Genomic DNA, 18019 nt, shown 5'->3' with positions numbered 1-18019 from the left:
AACTGATGTATTAATGGCACATAGACAAAACTTAAAACTTTATTGTTTTTTTTTTTTAAATTTTTTTTTTCAACGTTTATTTATTTTTGGGACAGAGAGAGACAGATCATGAACGGGGGAGGGGCAGAAAGAGAGGGAGACACAGAATCGGAAACAGGCTCCAGGCTCTGAGCCATCAGCCCAGAGCCCCACGCGGGGCTCGAACTCACAGACCGCGAGATCGTGACCTGGCTGAAGTCGGACACTTAACCGACTGCGCCACCCAGGCGCCCCAAAACTTTATTGTTTTTAAGTCATGCTGAATCACGTGTAATGGCAAAATGCTTAGACCTATTTGAAGATTATGAAAATTAGATGTACTGGTTAGACACATATACATGCTTTCTGAAACATCTGTTTGAGAAATGTTGAACAAAACTTTTAAAAAATGCTATTACATAAATATATTAAAAGTATATCTTTTTATATCATTCCATTAATATCAGAAATTTATTACTTATCTTTTGATAAGGACCGATACTACTGTAGCATTTTGCAGGATTTCCACAGTGGCCTAGGTAAAGGCTTATTCAGGAGGTAATCTGGCCCATGCCTGGTCTGCTGGTGATGAGTCCTTCATAGAGTTGGTCTTGAGCTTCCAAGACTTCCTCAGATTGTGGCAGAAAAGTCCACCTGTAAGGTAACATCCGGTCCTAAAAGGGATCTGGGTAGTTGGATTTTAGTTCTTGGTGAGGCCTATCAGGAAAAATTGGAAACATCAATTTGGAGGAAATTGAAAGAACTGAAAATTTGTAAAGGAACTAAAATAATTCAGACACAGAAACAGTATCCAGTCTAATTTATAGGACAATCTCAAAATCTTCCTCTCCCAAGAAGAGTGTGTTTTAGATTATACATGGTTTTCTACTGAAACATAAAATTTCTCTCTACAGTCATTACCCCACATTTTTATTTAAAAAAAAAACTTCAAAGAAATGTATTCTTGATCATGAAATAAAACTTATCATATTTGGCCTGATTATTTACATAGGTGTAGCAAGAATGGTAATTTCCCAAGTTGTCCTTTTCCAGTTTTCTATGTGGGAAGTTTTCATAAGAAATCTCAGATCGGACTTTTAAAAGCCTCCTGAAGCCAAGAAAACAATTCATGTGCTCACCATGACATTTTACCTATATTACCTACAATTATGGATGAAAACCTCTCTTGTAGAAGTCCTTAAAATATCTTGATTCCTGGGGTTACCAAGAAGTGGCCTTCTTTATCTGTAAGACTCAGAACATATAAGTCCATGAGTACTTTAAGTCAGATACCAGGCCATTTTTCCCAAATGAGCTTTGTAAGCATTGACCCCTTAAAGTCAGGCTTAGTTCCTTAAAAGTGTCTAGGTATATCTATTAGAATATCATTCTCAAATATGACATTTCAGGTAAGGCCTTGGATACATATCTGATATTTCTAATCAAGTTCTACTGGTAAGAAGGATAGATTCACACTGAGCCTATGAAAACAAGCATATTGCTATGTATAAAACTTAGTAATAGTTCCCATATCCTGCAGGGATCAGACAAGGAGGAAAACATATGATTTAAAAAATGTTTAACTTCTGTCTACTAAATTATTATAATTTATAGATAGCTTAAGGAAAAAAAGAAAAGACTTCCTTTTATATACAGAAAATATAACATTAAAAGATCAATAATATTTCAAACAAAACCCACAATCAGTTCATTCAGTCCTATGTAATGACTTCTTGTTCTGTTTCATCTTGGCTTAGCAGTCCCATGAACCTATTTGCTTCTAGGTTACTGTTCTGGAAAACCTAAATCAGTCCAACTAATATGGTCTTAAAGTTGTTTAAGTGATTTCTTAACATATAGATGATGCGTAGATGCCTCTACCCAAAATACATGGTATAGTACTTTTGACAAGACATACATGGCAAGACATACACTCATGCCTGTGACTGATTGGAAAAGCTTTCAGAGAAGTGTCAGAGAAAAACAGTGGTAAGCATTCAGAAGTATTTACTGCTAATACACCTGGAATGTTTGTCAAATGGTTTTGTTGATCTCGGCTGGATTCCTCGTATGTTGGGGTGTGGATAGTTGGCTATCGGCTTTTCTATGCTTCCTAGCCTAAGGCATGCCTGGATATCTGATGAGAGATGATAGACATGTGGAGTAGAGCCAAGTCACCCAATCTTGATGGCAGAAGCCACCAAGTCAAGAGTGATAGAGAAAGTTTAGGACGCAGGGATGGGTGAAGAATTAGAGCCATCAGTGAAATCAATCTATCACAAAGAACATTAAGTGATTCAGTACGTGTAAAGAAATTACATATGTTTAACAAATGAGTGAAATTTATTCTTTCTTGAATTGTGTAGGAGCCATGGAATGCCTCATATTCTTTCCTATACTTCTTCGTTAAGTATTTATAGATTACCAAAAGCTGTTCAATGTACCCTGGGGCTGAAAATAAATAATATCTTTACTCAAGAAGCATATAATCTTTAGGGGTTGCAAATGCTATAACGCATGGTAACCCATTGTATGAGTGGCATAAAAATACAATGGGAGTTCAGAGAATGGAACAATCCTTGCTCACTACTGGAGGATGGGGATTGCAAAATGCTTCTTTGCAGGTGACATGTTAGCTGAAGCTTGACAGATAAATAGGATTTCAATAGGTAGAAATGACAGGGCTTAGCTATTGCAGAAAAAAAAATGAGTGAATAAATGAAGGCAATAAACTATGAAGGCAAGTTTTGGAGAAAATCAATGACTATAGGGAACTCTAGATGTAGGTGCAAGAGTTAAATTAGATCTGTACCAACTTTATATAAACCCTGGAATTTTTTCGTGAAGTTGCCATCATTTTTTCATGCCTGCTATATTTTTTCTCATGAAATTTGAGGACATATGAAAACACAATATAGTTATTTTAAAATTCTAACTGCTTAAATTTGTGGAAGATTTTGAGTTTATACTGCTTATTTTTTCCCCAAGTTTACATTTTATTTTAAATGTCAAATGCATCACATGTCATATCTGCATGAATATTTAAAATTATTACATGACCCCAAATTTGCATTGCCAAAAAACACTTAATCATTGACATTCAAACCATTTAAAAAATTATCATTACGGAAAAGGCAGCAAATAGATCACAAAATATGAAAAGCACAGCTTATATTTCATTTCAAAAGAGTTGTCAGCTTTGGGGTTAGTATTCCAGAAAAGACCAACCTAAGGAGCCTTCTGAGGACAACTCAAGAATTAAGAGAAAGATGCTAATGAAAAGTATGAGGACTTTGGGAGGAAAATACATTCTTGGTTTTGTGTCACAAAGATGCAGAGAAATGCGTTGCACAACATCCTTTAAAGACCCTAATAATCAGCCAGGTTTTAATTATTCTTACCGCATTAGTTTGAAATACAATTCTCTTAAAATTTAGTACTCTTTGAGGCTCTCAGCTTGTGGCCTGTTTTTATTTTCATTGTTATCATTGTATTTATTTTTTATTTATTTTCAGAAATAAATCAAATATATTGACCAAGTCAGGGCAGATCTCAAAAATGTGTCAGAAAACTCAAAATTGGCAGTTAAAAAAATTATATTTAGGGCTTTGCATATCATTTATGAGACAACATTTTGCTAGTTCTGTTTTTATTCTATTTTATAAACACATGGATTAAATGTTTACTATTGAAATATTATATTAAACGGGTATGTATGTTTCTCTATTCTTTCAGGAGAAGGGGAGAGTGCTCATGGTAAAATAAACATTGGGTATCATTGGCATACATTGACTGTATGAATCAACAAGGTAGCTGACCACTACATGAAACTAACTTCACAGCTAGAAAAGAGGCTTTGTCCAGAATTCAACAGTAAAGAAGTAATGAAAACCATGTTATTCGTATAACTTTTTTTTTTACTAGAAGTTACTTTGATTTGATTATAACATTTTTCTTCTTTTAAGTAAAAGAAATCTGTAATTTTACTTCCCTTTTCAGTCACACAGAATATAGGCAGAGCTAAATAAAAGAATGTAGTATTGGTTTTATTTCCCACAGTTACTCCAGAAGTGCCCTTTGCTGCTGATCTGGTTATGGAACTCTGAATCACACTCGATGATAATTATTTTTCTTGCAAATTTATATGCATGAAAGCAATATTGGTGCAACAATGGAAAACTAATTTTCTATGAAAGATAGAAATTATTTATCTGCTCTGAAGTAGAATCAAATACATTTTCAAAATCATGGGGCTAAAATTGAATCCAAACTCTAACGAGATTGTGTGGATATATCTATTTGAATATGATCCGATTTTTAAAAAGTATGCAAGGGAATTAAAAGATGCAATAAAAGAAAAAACTGGCATCCTACATAGTTTAATCATATTACAGAAATTGCAGATAACACATATTAATGGGATTTTCCTTTAGATTATCAGACAATTTAAAAGATTCTGAGCACAATTGGATTAGTCCTAACCAAAAGGTTATGGACATAGAAATTCATGGGGAGATGTCCCAGGACAAAATACTCCTGTGTCCTTCATTCAGCAAAACCAAAAAAGAAAAACGAAATTTACTTTATATGTAAGCAGGTAGTTGGTTTTCCTGTAGTCCAGCCTTAAATCTAAACTACACTAACTTCATTATAACTTCAAATTAAAATTATAACTATACTATCAAATACTATTTTACCAGTGAAGCCTGCAAAGGAAACAGATTTTAAAAGAAAATTATAAGAAGAAATAAAAAATGCTGAATATAAAGTATAAAAGTAAAGCCTAAGTATATAATTTATAATTTTATTTGTTACCTTTTGTTTCAGATTTTATATTTGTCCTAAACAGAAGACCACTAGAATTATAATGGCGTAGGCCTTTCTGAAACATGTAAATGAGGTGGTATATTAATTTTGCCACCAAGCAGATTCCAGGAGACATCGTACAACTAATACATTAGAATGACAATTAAGTAGAAGATACTATAAGAAACATATTTATTTGCTTGTTTTTTGTTTGTTTGTTTGTTTGTTTCACAGATGAGGATACAAGTTGTGTATTTGAATCTGATATGTGTGGATGACACAAGTTTCCCTGCAAAAGTGCTTGGTCCAGGGCAATAGTTCTGAAAGCCACGGGTACCATTATCATAGCTCACCTGGAAACTTGTCAGAAATACAAATTCTCAGTTCCCATCCAAGACCTACTGACTCAGAAATGCTGGAAGTGGACCTCAGAAATCTGTTTTGTAAAAAGCCTTCAGGTGACTTACACGCTAAAGTTTGAGAACTAGGGGTGTTTAAGGGGAACTAGTATTGTATTTTCTTTCCTTTTCTTATATTTTCTTGTCTTTCCTTTTTTTTTTCATAACAAGTGCCCTAATAACCATCACCCATCTAGCCCATCCCCCACCTACCTCCATGAACCCTCAGTTTGTTCTCATTAAGAGTCTCTTGTGGTTTGAAGGGAAACTTATTTTTTTCACTGCCTGGTGTGCTGAATGCCATAAATCCATTACTGCAAGGTACCAGAACAATCTTCAAAATAAATATTGCTACCCCAATTTTAGAAGTAAAAAGGGGCGCCTGGGTGGCTGAGTCAGTTGAGTATCTGACTTCGGCTCAGGTCATGATCTCGCGGTTGGTGAGTTCGAGCCCCGCATCGGGCTCTGTGCTGACAGCTCAGAGCCTGGAGCCTGCTTCTGATTCTGTGTCTCCCTCTCTCTCTGCCCCTCCCCCACTCATTCCCCCTCTCTCTCTCTCTCTCTCTCTCTCTCTCTCTGAAAGATAAACAATAAAAAATTAAAAAAAAAAACAACATTCATGGATGTTAATTTATTTATTGTTACTCCTATAGCAAATATGAAGGATGCTCTGCCTATCATGAAAAAGTTTCCTTTCCATACATCTAACTCTCCCAAAAGTTTCCTTTCCATACATCTAACTCTCCCAAAGGCTGGCTGCTAAGCTCAATCTTCATATAAATATGTACTCACTGGTTTTAGTCACTTTGTCAGAGCTAGTGGCTGCCATCCATGGAGAATTATGGATTAAGATCTATAAAGATAGAGTTTTGTTCTTTGTTCTCTGATTTTTCCAAGTGCTCTAACCAATGCCTAGCACTCAACACAATTCTCAATACTAGGCACTCAACACACATTCACAGGATGAAAAGAAATGGGGAAAAATGAGAAAGTACATTAGCAATCTCACATATATAATCTGAAATATTTCCTTATAACACATTTGCAGAATCATTATACACCTGCTCTGAAGAATGAAGTGACTAATATTAAAATCGATAAGTGATGCTTGCTCACACACACACAGTAATCAGCAGACATTGCATTTTACTGGTCTATATGCTAATAAAATTCATTATTGTTCTCTACCTATTGTAGATTAGGTAAATTTTGAGTCATTCGTACATGCATGTAAGAAGTTCTTTTTATATTCACTTCAAAGACAAAGAATTTGAGTCAGAGAAAGTTAAAAAAAAAAAACTTTCGGCAAAAGAAACGCTAATAATTTGGAATCCCTATGTTAACAGTCGGGTATTTGTGTACCACACATGGTACACAGTGAAACAAAGAAATCTTGTAAACCAGTTAACGTGTGAAAAGACTCAACTTGTAGATGAACTAGATTCTATAAAGTTTTACCTTCACATCAGTTTTGCTTCAATTATGAACATTGTCTATCCTTACACAAAATAGAGGAAAATATTAAGTTGGAACTAGGGAACATTTTTAAAAGAAACATTTATCAGTTTTGAATGATAAATATATAGAAATTTTCATACTTGAAATGACATTGAAAAATATTAATTTAGCACTGTTGAACAGTATTCTTTATGGAAGTATAAGTTTTATTATTTTAATATGTATTTAGATTCTTCCAGATGAGATAGCATTCAATATAACTATTTTATCTTTCTGTGAAAGTTATATTACATCTAGCAGAAAAATAATATATTGGATAAAAACATTTTGTAAAAACTGATCTTTGTGAATGTCTGATTTGTACCCCATAATATCTATTTTTTCAATCTTGTAAGATAAATTCTCTTTGATGGTATTGTTATAGCAAATTGAATATATAGCTAAATATATTCTAAAAGAGGAACAGAAAACCCACGAACATATACATCAGTGTAACTAAACCCTTGAATATAGAAGCAGCAACTGACATTCTAGGGATGCAGCCATAGGAATTTAAAAAAAAATCACTAACCCAAACTTACATCCACTTATTTTCAAGTTTCTTCCTTCTTTTTTAAGATGTGGCATTGAAGGGGGGCAATGGCTCTGCTTTCTAGTCCTTCTTATTCCTGGATGCTATAAGATAGATGTGGAAGAGAGTAGGAGTTAAAATCAACTCCCTATTTCACTATTTCACTATTAGTATTGCCATTTAGGACAGTGTCTCAACTTGTGGGGGTTTTAACCCTCAAGAAAGTTTGATAATATCTGGAGATAATTTTAAATGTCGTAAGTGGAGACGAGATATTCCCAGAGCCTTATACACGCTATCTGAATCTAATGGGTAGAAGCCAGGGATTTAGCTAAACATCTTATGCACAGGACAGACTCTACAACAAGGAATGATTGCCCAAAATGTCAATGGTGAGAAACCCTGATATAGAATTAAAATTTCAGTCAATACATGTATAAAAGCTGAAATACTCAAATTCAATTAAATAATATAAATATGTTCAGGTAAGTGGATCTTAAGAATAACTTGGGTGGCAGTATTAGGATATAATAAATAAAGCATCAACATAATCAGGTGCTCTTGAGCCCTGAAATCGCAGAAAAAGATGTCACAGGGGAAGACTTAATAGCACTGATATGAAACTTCAGAATGAAGTTTTAACCAATGAAATTGTGTATAATACCCCAATGACAAGAAATGCCTACTGTAGAGAACAAAGCATTATTTTAGCTTGATGCTAGGCAACAATGAATTTTACATATGTTTCTCATTATAATACACCAAGCATAACTTTACTTCTTCAGTTTTTTTTATTATTTTCCAACTGATATAGAATGGACCTGGCCCTTTCAATGAGAAAATTCCTACCAGGTTGACATTGTATTTATTTTTATTCAGTCCTTTCTTTCACAGCATGTGCATGTAACACAATATATATACATGGTTCATAAATGGAGAAAGATACCAGTATAATATGTAGTTGTCTTAGTTCATATGTTGATAATTTTCTTATGCAAGATTATTGAGAGTAGAGGGGAAACAAAACAAAACACAAACCACAGCTTCCTGCTAGCCCTGGCAGTGGGAGTTTTTTCAACTGTGTCTCAGAAAATTAAAACCAAGCATCAGCTCCTGAGTGGAGCATCTTCAGCCTTAACAGTCTTCGAGAGGGTAGCCTACAACTCTCTCTCTCCAAACACAATCCTACATGCAAATAATTTCTCTTCCATCTTCATTGTCTCAGTATCTACCAGCAATGTAGTAACTACAGTGATGTAAGCATTTCCACTCCGTTTTTGTTGTTGTTGTTGTTCATTTTAAACATTCATTATGACAATCTCCACCCAAGCTGAAGTGCCTGCTCAGACAGCCCAAGCTAGCTCCGATAGTACAAACTATTGCTTTTGTTAATGCTTTACAGATATTTTAGGGTTGCATATATTGGATTACAGCTGGAATGACTATATTGCCAAAAAAGCAATTCTCATTTTATGGATCGGTTTTGTGAATGCAATTAAATTAAGATGACTCTGGAGAGATGGATGCATTCCATGTATCCTAATGAAATTATGTTTTGAGCCTGCTAGTCTTAGATGTACTTTCTTGACTGTGGTAAAATCATCAAGGAAATGGTACCCCATTGACCTTCTGGAAGCCAGCCAATAGGTCTTAGTTTGGTGACATTAGCTTTCTTTATTCCATAAATCTTAACTTCCACTTACAAAAAAAAAGTGAACTTATGGAGATGGTAGGATTTTCTATGGAAACACTAAGCATCATTTTATAAATAGGTCACTTTGTTTCATATTGTTTCATATTTTATTATTTTACCGAATAAAAATATTGCTTTTTACAAATTTAGCTATTATGAAATTACAGTTCTATTTGTTATTAGTATAAATATCATCTTCATTTCAAGTGAGGAATAACTATATCTAATGTGTGGACACTGATGTGGCTGCATACATGAAAAGACATGAAAGTGAAAAAGGAATTGGCGAAACATAAAAGAAAAACATGCAGGTAAACAATTTTGTTGAAATAAACTATTTTTTATTTCACCTTAAGATAAAAAATATCTTTGGCCCTTGTCATTCCAGAGCCTATGTGCATTCTTAGCTCCTTTGCTGAATGAATCATATTTGTTTTATCTTGATATTCGTAATTACTCTTAGGTTGTTGAAAGGTAGGATCTCTGGTATTCTCTGGTGATTTTCTCTTTGGGGGGGGGCAGAGAGAGCATGAGTGGGGGAGGGGCAGGGGGAAAGAGAGGATCTTAAGTGGGCTCCTTGCCCAGCACAGAGCTCTATGTGGGGCTCTACTTCACAACCACAAGATCATGACCTGAGTCAAAATCAAGAGTCAGATGCTTAATGGATGCACCACCCAGGTGTCCCAATCTGGTCATCTCAGGGTTTATAAATTTATTTATTTATTTATTTATTTATTTATTAAAAAAATTTTTTTAATGTTTACTTATTTTTGACAGAGACAGAGACAGAGACAGAAAGTGAGTGGGTTAGGGGCAGAGAGAGAGGGAGACACAGAATCCAAAGCAGTCTCCAGGGTCTGAGCTGTCAGCACAGAGCCCCACGTGGGGCTCCAACTCACGAGCTGTGAGATCATGACCTGAGCCGAAATCGGACGCTCAACTGAGCCACCCAAGTGCCCCTCAGGGTTTATAACTTTAAAAACACAATATGAAAAACAGAAACAATTGCCTTTTCAGTGAACACATAACCAGGAAAATGACTTTTTAGGCAATGAAAAAAAGTGATTTGATAGTTTCTGCAAAGTCAATATTTGTGTTTGGTATATATATAAAAACAAGTTAAACAGTAATATGTTAATACGTACTTAAATGTACTAGAATATTAGATGTTTTTCTTCTTACTTCAAATGTAGAAAATAAGTCTGCAATAAAAAAGTATGTGCAGCTGTGTGTATGCGTGAATGTGTTTAAAATCATGCTTTCAGGAACACACCAGTATAACCTGTCTGTTTATGGTTGACATCTTTCTGATTATTCAGTGTTCATGCTATTCTAATTACTGAGGTATATTTCAAATATCCCCTTATGCTAATGAAATAATCAAGACAAATACTGCATGGTACAACTTATATGTGGAATCTAAAAAGGCAAAAAAAAAAAAAAGTTGACTCACAGAAACCGAGAATAGTGAAGTAGTTGCCAGGAGCTGGGAGAGGGGAAAATATGGTTGGAAAAAGGTTACAAACTTTCAATTACACCATAAAAGAGGTTTGAGGATGTAATGTAAAGCATGGTGGCTCCAGCTGATAACACTGTATCGTATAATTGACATTTGCGGAGAGAGTAGAGCTTAAATGTTGTCACCGAAAAAAGAAAAAGAAAGGTAAATGTATGAGGTGATGGATAAGTTGTTTAAATCAATGGGGGGGGGGATCTTTTCACCATGAATTTGCATATCAAATCAGTAAATATCTTATAATTATATTTGTTGATTATATATCAATGAAGCTGGGTAAAAATAATAAATATGACCCATGTCTAGAAATATGTTTTATAGATTACTAGGCTCGTGGATTTACCTTTTAAGTCTGAGTAAGTCATAGTAAAAGTGTGAACTTAAGGGCACTTCGGTGGCTTAGTTGGTTAAGCACCAGACTTGGGCTCTGCTTAGGTCGTGATCTCAGGATTCATGAATTCGAGCCCCACATCGGTCTGTGCTGTCAGCATGGAGCCTGTTGGGGATTCTCTCTCTTTCCCTCTCTCTCTTCCCCTTCCCCAGTTGTTCTCCATCTCTCTCCCCCTCTCTCTTTCTTTCTCAGAATAAATAAATAAACTTTAAAAATGTGAACTTAAAGGCTTGCAAATAGGTACTGGAGTGAATGCAAATCACCCTGTTCCAAAATATGGGTGTTAGCTAAAATATAAGAGACAAAACCTTTCTGATTATTTTGCTTCAGGCCATGATCTAATCACAAAAAGCAGATTTACTTTCCTCCCTTAAACAATTAGAAAATAAACAAAATGAAATAAAAGTTGTCACATATTGAAAACACACAGCAAAGAACAGTGCTCATGGAGAGAAGAAAAACAAATGTGGTAAGCTCTAAAATTGCATCAGCTTACTGCCTGCAGACAGTTTTCCAGGTCACCACACAGAGAGAAAAAAGACCAAACAAAATCTGCACTAAGGAGATAGAGATCAGTGTTTATGAAGGTAATATGGCTCAGTCCATTTAGCATCAGACTCTTGATTTCAGCTCACATCATGATCCCAGGGTTGTGGGATCGAGCCCCATGTTGGACTCTGTGCTGAGTGTGGAGCCAGTTTAAGATTCTTCCTTTCTCTCCCTCTGTCCCTCTCCCCCACTCACCCTCTCTATCTCTAAAAAATTAAGATAGAAAAGAAAAGAAAGCAGTAATCTAAACAGTTTCCAGAGTTAAAACAAAGCAGCCCATAGCTCATGTTCCCATCAGTTGGAATGAAAAAGTCTCTCGATATGTAGGGCATTGGGAAGAATCTTGAGAAAAGCATTGCCTCAGTAGTTTGACTAATCTGGAATGGGAGTAGACTGCTCTGAGGCTTGTCTAATAAAGTGGATAAGTGAGTTTCTAATGGGTCAAATTGATTCCAAGAAACTTAACTGTGTGCTTACTTGAAGTCAACACTTTGTTAAAAAAAAACACAATGAAATAAAGTACTTTAAACTTAAATTAACAATATCTCACATGCAATCAAAAAATGTTTGACATTTGGGGCACCTAGGTGGTTTAGTCAGTTAAGTGGCTGACTTCAGCTCAGGTCATGATCTCAGTTGGTAGGTTTGAACCCCACGTTGGGCTCTGTGCTGACAGCTCAAGAGCCTGGAACCTGCTTCAGATTCTGTCTCTCTCTCTCTCTCTCTCTCTCTCTCTCTCTCTCTCTTTCTCTCTCTGCCCCACCCCCCACTCGCACTCTGTCTCTCTCTCTTCAACAATAAACATAAAAAATTTTTCTGACATTCAAGAAATCAGGAAAATATGATCTACAGACAGGAGAAAAATCACCATATAGTTCTATCAATTACAGGAAAACGGAATGAATGGCAATATTGAGAGATAATTATCTTCTCGATTGTTTCCTTATATTCTGCATGTCTTGTAAGATGCACTGATTGCTTTTTGTTCTTGACTATGTTTTCAGTGATGTCTGTAAAGATAACAGCTTTCATGATAGAGACATTTTTTCTCTTCTGAGCAAATGGTAGGTTTTCTCACAGCCTTGAAAGACAAAGATGGTGCCTCCCTCCACAGCAAAGCACAGCCATCCTCAACGCCCAAAATAAGAAAGAAAACTTCTTCCCCTAGAGCAAAGGAAAGGAATGTGTACAGTCCATTGGAAGAGGCTCAGGTTCCCTAATTCAGGGTTCCTCATCTGTCATAGAAAACATACTGTGTGCAGGGGCCATCCAATCCTGTTTGCACCACCTGTAGGCACTGGGGCTTAAAGAACCAGTATGAAAATGCTGATGCTGTGGTCAATGATATCTTTGTGAGTACTAACCTGTCCATTGTTTATGCCTCATAAGTATCATGTCTTCTGCAACCATCCATAAAACTGTGACAGACCTACTTATTAGCTTCCAACTTATTAGTGTGGTAAAATCTTATTCCTTTCACAGTTTTGAACACAAGTATATTAAAACATCAATATAAAAATGCTCTATATGGCCACAATAGTAAAGGAAGAGAGAAGCGATGTGAGAAAAAAATAGAAGATATAAGGAAAAAATCACACACAAGTAAGACTAGTAGAGTTAAAAAATCAATATCCGATATGAAATATACTTTGGATGCGACTAACAGTGGGTGAGACACTGGTGAAGAAAACTTCATTAAATTTAAAGACACAGCAAAGAGCAACTATCCAAAATGAAGCACAGAGGAGAAAAAAAAAACTGATGAAAAATGAACAAAGCATAAATGATCCATGGGGAAAAAAATGTCAAACTGTCTAATATATGTCACTCTGGAATCCCTGAAGGAAAGGTGTGAGAAGGAAAAAGAATGTATATATTTAATAAATTTAATAAATATTATCTAAATTTAAGGAATCGATAATCTTGCAGATCCCAGAAGATCACTGAAGAATAAAAGAGAAATAAATCACAAGGCACACCATAGTCAAATTACTGAAAAACAGTGACAAATATAAAATCTTAAGAAAATTGTGGAGTGGGAAAGATAAGCCATATTACAGACCAAGGAATATATGAATAAAGGAATAAAATCTAATCTCCTCAGGAAATTGGCAGATAAAAAGACAATGAAATGACATATTTGGAGCACTGAAAAAGAAAGTCAATTTATAATTTTATACTCAGTAAAATATATTCCAAAAACAAAAACTGAGAATTTATTGCCATGAGATATACACTATCAAGAAATACACAAAAATGTTAAAGAGATATTTTAGGCATGAGATATGACACAATATGGAAATATAAATCAATAAAAAGAATGATAAAGGCCTGGAAGGGCAGATACAGTTATGGATAATGCGTAGTTTTCTCATATCTTAATTTCCTTAAAAGACAAAGAATTGCCTAAAGAAAAGTAGTAATATGGGGCGCCTGGGTGGCGCAGTCGGTTAAGCGTCCGACTTCAGCCAGGTCACGATCTCGCGGTCCGTGAGTTCGAGCCCCGTGTCCAGCTCTGGGCTGATGGCTCAGAGCCTGGAGCCTGTTTCCGATTCTGTGTCTCCCTCTCTCTCTGCCCCTCCCCCGTTCATGCTCTATCTCTCTCTGTCCCAAAAATAAATAAACGTTGAAAAAATATATATATATTAAAAAAAGTAGTAATACTAGTATATTGTGAATTTATAATGTAAATAAAAATAGTATATGTGATAACCATTACAAAATAGAGAACAGGGAAAAATGGAAGTTTGCAGTTACAAGATTACAGAAATATACATGAAGTGATATAGTATTATTTGAAGGTAGACTGTGGCATGCTAAAAATGTATATGACAAATCCTAAAGCAGCAATTAAAAAATAAAAACATACTAGAATTGAAAAAAAATTTTTTTAAAACTGTCATGAACAAAATTTAAAAAATAAAATGCAATGATGGAAGTTAAATACTTAAAAGTATAATAAAAAAAATACACTGGAAAAAATAAGAAAGGGATTGAGAACACCTGTGACAATTACTAGTGGGTAGATTTAAACCAGCATTAAAGATGTTGGTAATTGAACTAGATATAAATGGTCTTAAGTTTCAATAAACACATAAATCATCAAATTTCACTCATGTAGAAATTCAGAAATAAAACAGATGAACATAGGGGAAAAAAAGAGAGAGGCAGACAATAAGAGACTTTTAACTATAGAGAACAAACAGAGGACTGCTGGATGGGAGGTAGGCAGGACATGGACCAAATGGATGACGGGTAATCAGGAGGGCACTTGTGATGAGCACTGGGTGCTGCACGGAAGTGATGAAGCACTGAATTCTACACCTGAAGCTAGTGGTACACTGTATGTTAACTAACCACAATTTAAATAAAAACTTGAAACCAGAATGAATAAATAAACAGAACAAAAAGTCGAGTTAAAAACTACAACCAGCTATATGCAGCTACATGAAAATCATTTTAAATATAAAGACAAAAATCAGATAAGAACAAAAGGATGGAAAAATACTATTAACATGTGCATAAAAAAGCTGTAGCAGCCATTCTAATGTCAGAGAAAATAGACTTCTGAACAATGAATACTGCCAAGGATAAGGAAGTATATTTCATAATAATAAAGGAATCAAAATATTGGGAAGGCATAACAATCCTAAAGGTGTATCTGCATCCAATAATGGAGGTTTAGAATAACTGAAACACAGTGATAGAAATACAAGGAGAAATATATAAATCCACAATTACTGTAGGAGATTTTAACACTCCTCTCTGAATAATTGATGAACAAATAGAGACAAAAATAAGTAGGGCTCTGAAAACCTGGAACAACACTAATAAAAAACTGGTCTTTGTAGATACTTACTGAATTCTCTACTTAACAATAGCAAAATACACATTTTTTTTAAATGTACATAGACTATTCACCAAGGTAGAATATTTTCTAGGTGATAAAACACAGCTCAGTAAACACAAGGTTATTGGAATCATACATATTATGTTCTATGACCAAAAAGAAACTGAACTGCAAATCAAAAACAGACACATATATGGAAAATATCAAATATTCAGGAATTAAATAACACAATTTAAATAACCCATACTTTAGGGAAGCAATCATAAGAAAAAATATGTATTATATGTTGTATATATTTTTCCCACTTAATGTGAATGCACGGAAATTAATCACAACAAAATTAATGGGATGCTACTAAACGAGCGCTTAGAAAGAAAAAGAAGAAATCTCTCAAATCAATCATCTAAGCTGCTTTCAGCTTTTCAATAAGTTATTTGAATATATTTTTTAAAAGTAATATATTTCTAGCCAGACTGGCCAGTTAAAAAAAAAAAGTGAGAAGATACACAGTAACAACATCAGGAATATAAAAGGGCACAAATGGCAAATCCTGCAAATTTTGAAAGGATAAACTGGAATATCATAAATAATTCTATTCCACTAAATTTGGTCAACTAGATCAAAGGAATATATTTCTTAAAAAAATAAAAACTATCAAAACTCATTCAAGAAAATATAGCTCACCCAAAGCACTCTCTTTATATATATTTAATAAATTGAATTTATCATTATAACAATGCCTCTGACAAAGAAAAAACTCCAGAGTCAAGACAGCTTCAGTGGTAAATTTTACCAAATTGATAAAGACAGAAGTCATAAGAATTCTACACAAACTCTCAAAATGTTTATAGAAGAGAAGAGGAAACATTTTTATCTCATTTTATAGCCCAGAATACCCTGAAACCAAAACCAGACAACGGCATTATATGAAAAGAAAACCATAAATATAAATGCAAAAATCCTTAAGAAAATTTTAGCAAACAGATCCTAAATATGTATTTAAAGGACCATACATTTATGATCAAATGGGTTTTATCCAAGAAATGTGGTTCATTGACATATGAATATCAATGCAACTCACTATAATAATAGACTATAAAACAAAATACATGTGATCATCTTATTGTATCCAGAAAAAAGCCTTTGCAAAGTTAAACACACTTTTGCTATAAGCACTCTCAGCAAACCAGGGATTTAAAGGTACTCACTCAATCTGATAAAGGTTCTTTCTGAAAAATCTCCAGATAACATTACAGCAAGGATCTCAAGGCCAGGATATCCACTCTTACCACTTCTATTCAACATTTCACTGGAAGTCTTAGCCAGTGCAGCAGGACAACAAAAAGAAATAAAAGCATTGTTAGAAAAAAATAGATAAAATTATCTTTATGTATTGACAATATGATTTTCTATGTAGAAAATCCTGAGGAATCTTCAAAAGAGCTACTAGAATTAGCAAGTGAGTAAGGTTATAGAACACAAGGTTTATACATAGTTTCTGTATGCTATCACGAACAATTAAACTTTGAAGTTAAAACTATCAACTATAGATGCATCAAAATACTTAGGAAACCTCTGGGGCGCCTGGGTGGCTCAGTCGGTTAAGCGTCCGACTTCAGCCAGGTCATGATCTCGCGGTTCCTGAGCTCGAGCCCTGTGTCAGGCTCTGTACTGACAGCTCAGAGCCTGGAGCCTGCTTCCGATTCTGTGTCTCCCTCTCTCTCTGCCCCTGCCCCGTTCATGCTCTGTCTCTCTCTGTCTCAAAAATAAATAAAAATATTTTTAAAAAATTTAAAAAAAATACTTAAGAAACCTTTTAAAAATATGTGCAAAAGAGTACAAAGAAAACTACAAAACATTCTAGAGAAAGAAGAGAGATGGCATCTTGTTAGAGAGAGATACCGTGTTTAGGGATTGGAAAACTCAATATGGTTAAAATGTCAATTCTGCCCTGATATATGGAGTCAATGCAATTACATTTAAAACCTAAGTAATCTTATTTTGTAGATATTAAGAAGATAATTTTAATAAAACTTCGAAAAAAATGAAATAATGAAAACAATATTTCAAAGGAATAACGAAGTTGGATGTTTCAAATATTTGATATTAACATTTTCTATAAAGCTACTGAAATCAGGTAGTGTGGTTTTGGCATAAGGGCAGACAGTTAGTAAATGGAACAGGATATAAAATCCAGAAATAGACCCACAGGTATATATTCATTTGTGTACAAGGTAATTTAATAGGGAATGAATAGTCTTTTCAACAAACCAGTTAAACCAAATCATACTCGTACATAAAAAAGAAAAAAGAAAAAAGATTCAAACCTCACCTTATACCACAATCAAAAACAAATTTGAAAAATATCACAGACCAGAAGGGACTGGAGAGATATGACAAATAAATTCGGTGTGATAACCTAGTGCTACGGGCTGAATTGTATACCCCAAATTTATATGTTGAAACCCTAACCCTCAAAGTGACTATATTTGGGGATAGGACCTTGAAGAGATCATTAAAATTAAGGAAGGTTATAAGAGTGGGGTCAAATCCAACCAGATTGGTGGCCTTATAATAAGGGGAAGAGAGAGATGTCTATCTCCACCTACACACAAAGAAAAGGTCATGTGAGCACACAGCAAGAAGGCAGTCATCTACTACCCAAGAGCAAAATCGTCGGGATGAAATTTGATTGGCTGGCACCTTGATATTGAATTTCTCTCTTAAAGAAATGTGAGAAATACATTGCTGTTATTTAAGCCACTCCAG

General features: G+C 34.6%; 1 long non-coding RNA gene across 2 annotated transcripts in view; it reads right to left on the bottom strand.

Moving 5' to 3' along the window:
* Positions 1 to 271: 271 nt before the first annotated feature.
* Positions 272 to 18019, bottom strand: part of LOC123384387 — a 150009-nt gene continuing 132261 nt past the window's right edge. For both annotated transcript variants that reach the window (XR_006595413.1, XR_006595416.1), the window contains exons 8-10: positions 16459 to 16567; positions 7262 to 7355; positions 272 to 735 (exon numbers count right to left, since the gene is read on the bottom strand). This is a non-coding gene — a long non-coding RNA (uncharacterized LOC123384387). The remainder of the gene's footprint in view (positions 736 to 7261; positions 7356 to 16458; positions 16568 to 18019) is intronic.

This window comes from Felis catus, chromosome A1, assembly GCF_018350175.1.
Source record: "Felis catus isolate Fca126 chromosome A1, F.catus_Fca126_mat1.0, whole genome shotgun sequence".
NCBI lineage: Eukaryota > Metazoa > Chordata > Mammalia > Carnivora > Felidae > Felis > Felis catus.
The sequence above is the reverse complement of the archived record's forward strand: the minus strand, read 5'-3'. Positions and strand labels throughout refer to the sequence as shown.